This window comes from Colobus angolensis, unplaced genomic scaffold, assembly GCF_000951035.1.
Source record: "Colobus angolensis palliatus isolate OR3802 unplaced genomic scaffold, Cang.pa_1.0 Scaffold368, whole genome shotgun sequence".
Taxonomy (NCBI): Eukaryota; Metazoa; Chordata; class Mammalia; order Primates; family Cercopithecidae; genus Colobus; species Colobus angolensis.
The window spans coordinates 1,011,748-1,014,662 of NW_012117021.1; the positions used below are offsets into that span (position 1 = coordinate 1,011,748).

A 2,915-nucleotide genomic window follows, 5' to 3' on the forward strand; every position below is an offset into this window, starting at 1 on the left:
TCTCAGTTCCCCTGGTTAGGAAAAGGGATTCCCTTCCCCCTTGCGCTTCCCAGGTGAGGCGATGCCTCGCCCTGCTTCAGCTCTCGCTGGTCGGGCTGCAAGAGCTGACCAGCACCGATTGTCTGGCACTCACTAGTGAGATGACCCCAGTACCTCAGTTGAAAGTGCAGAAATCACAGGTCTTCTGTGTCCTTCGCGCTGGGAGTTGGAGACTGGAGCTGTTCCTATTCGGCCATCTGTCTATGTTAATTTTAACTTGACATGTTCCATAGATGGGCATCACTAAATATTTTTTTCACTCTGTTTGTAATTTGATGGATTTTCACATCTCAAGCCAGCTAAGAGTGTGGGAAATATGACTGCTTAAAGCACAGGGATCACAAGTGATTTGGATTCATGAGGGTAACGCAGATGAGGGTGTACCATTGTACCTGGCCCACAGCACTCAGTAACTGTTACCTTTGATTTCTTTTATTTATTTATTTGAGACAGAGTTTTGCTCTGTCCCCCAGACTGGAGCGCAATGGCTTGATCTCTGCTCACTACAACCTGCGCCTCCCAGGTTCAAGTGATTCTCCTGCCTGTCTCTCTTTTTTTCTTTTTTTGAGATGGAGTCTTGCTCTCTTTCCCAGGCTGGAGTGCAGTGGCAAGATCTCGACTCATTGCAAGCTCCACATCCTTGATTCACACCATTCTCCTGCCTCAGCCTCCAGAGCAGGTGGGACTACTGGTGCCTGCCACCACGCCTGGCTGATTTTTTTGTATTGTTAGTAGAGACAGGGTTTCACTGTGTTAACCAGGATGGTCTGATCTCCTGACCTCATGATCTGCCCGCCTCGGCCTCCGCATGTCCTGGGATTACAGGCGTGAGCCACGGCGCCCTGCACTGCCTCAGTCTCTTGAGTAGCTGGGATTACAGGCACCCGCTACCATGGCCAGCTAATTTTTGTATTTTTACTACAGATGAGCTTCCACCGTGTTGGCCAGGCTGGTCTTGAACCTCAAATGATCTGCCCGCCTCCGCCTCCCAAAGTGCTAGGATTACAGGCGTGAGCTACCGCTCCCAGCTTGTCACCTTGATTTAAATGAATGTAGCTTTCTTAGTGTCTTGGTGTTGGTTAACTTCTGTGGAGTTTGATACTGCTCATTTTGCTGCTTGTTTTGTTTTTCCAGAGTCCCCTTATCACTTGACTTGCTGTCACATTATGTTTGATTACAGATACCCCATCAGCCTGGGTCTCTCTTTACAGCCTTTGTACATATACGTCTACACATAGGGATTTGGATTATCTCAGGATCCCACATCCTCACTGTCCCCCGTCCCCCGACCCCTCCACCCCCCACCAGTACCTTTCTGAAGTTTTCTAGTCCTTCCTTTTCATTTGTGCTCCTTAAAGCCCAGGCCCATGCCTGACTTTGGTTCCCACTGAGTTCTGTTATAAGGATTCCACATTTGTGAATATTAAATCTTTGGCAAGGTTATTTACTTGGGCTAGAATAAGACTCTTGGCAGATCCTCCTTCCTAAACACCCACCCAATGGGAGAGGCTGATACTCAACATGCAAATCTTGTTTTTTAGTTCTCCAGGCAAAGTGATGTTGGAAGACGTTATGGTGGGGGTGGTGTGTGAAGAGTTACAAATAATTTTTGAATATCTGCTTCATGATAGGTCTCAGAGGTGCCTTGTGGGTTTGGCTTTGGAGGGATGATTACGAGGAAATTGTGGATATTAGGGAATTCAGGAAAGGAAAATATCACTCACAATTCAACATTTCAGAGAAAGCTCCTAAGGGAATTTCTGGCTGCTTGATGTCCAGAGGCCAGGTCCTCACTTTGTATCAAGGCTCAGGACTATGGATAGAGAATTTAAAGGGGCACCAAAAAAACTCAGTAATCAAGATAAACAAAATTTTAATGTAATATCTTTAAAAATACAAATTGATGCATAAAGAAAACACCCATGTTGAACAAAACGGTTACAATGTTGCCTCCTCTTCAGCACCACCCCACCCTCCAGAAGTTTCGTCCAAGCTGCACCTGTAAGATAAAAAAAAAAGATAAAATAAAAACCTGTAAGAGAAAAGATAAAAATGAGATTGGCCTGGGGGCTCATGCCTGTAATCCCAGCACACTGGGAGGCCGAGGGAGGTGGATCACTTCAGGTCGAGTGTTCAAGACCAGGCTGGGCAACATGGCAAAATGCCATTGCTACTAAAAATATATATAAAAAAATTAGCTGTGCATGGTGGCAGGCACCTGTAATCCCAGCCACTTGGGAGGCTGAGGCAGGAGAATCTCTTGAACCCGGGAGGCAGAGGTTGCAATGAGCCGAGATCACACCATTGCACTCCAGTCTGGGTGACAGAGCAAGACTCTGCCAAAAAAAAATAAAAGACACTCAGGAATTTCTGGCTCAAGTCTCCCATCCTCACCACCACTACCACCAGGCGATCTTTTGCTGTTCACCCAGGTCCAGCCTCCATCTCCTAAAATCCCGGGGAAATGCTACAAGACTCTCCCCATTTCCATTCCGGGAGTTTGCTGCAAGCCAATCTTGCTCTCCCTGAAAACAGCCTTGGGGTTCCCTGTCCTGGTACACCCTCTTACTGTAGGGGACACAGGGCCAGTGTCACCTGCAAACCAGGAGTCCTAGCAAAGCACGGCCTCTCCCTGAGCTACTTCTGTCCCAACCTGGCATCTGCTCGGGGAAGGGCACACCAGGGAGGAGACTTGCCAGGTGAGCTCAGGTCACCTTCAGAGGAAGGTCAGTGCATACTGGCCAACCCGGACCACATTTTCCAGAATCCTTCAGCTGTACCGCAGTGCTCTTGTGGTCAGCAGACCTCATTGGTTCCCAGCGAAACTTGTCAATGTCACTTGGGCATCTTAACAGTGGGCTCCTAAACTTGGTTAT

General features: G+C 47.8%; 1 long non-coding RNA gene across 1 annotated transcript in view; it reads left to right on the top strand.

The window, feature by feature from the left end:
* LOC105520003 overlaps positions 1-1,480 on the top strand; it is a 10,547-nt gene extending 9,067 nt beyond the window's left edge. The window contains exon 2 of the long non-coding RNA XR_001003059.1: positions 1,220-1,480. This is a non-coding gene — a long non-coding RNA (uncharacterized LOC105520003). The remainder of the gene's footprint in view (positions 1-1,219) is intronic.
* Positions 1,481-2,915: the final 1,435 nt, after the last annotated feature.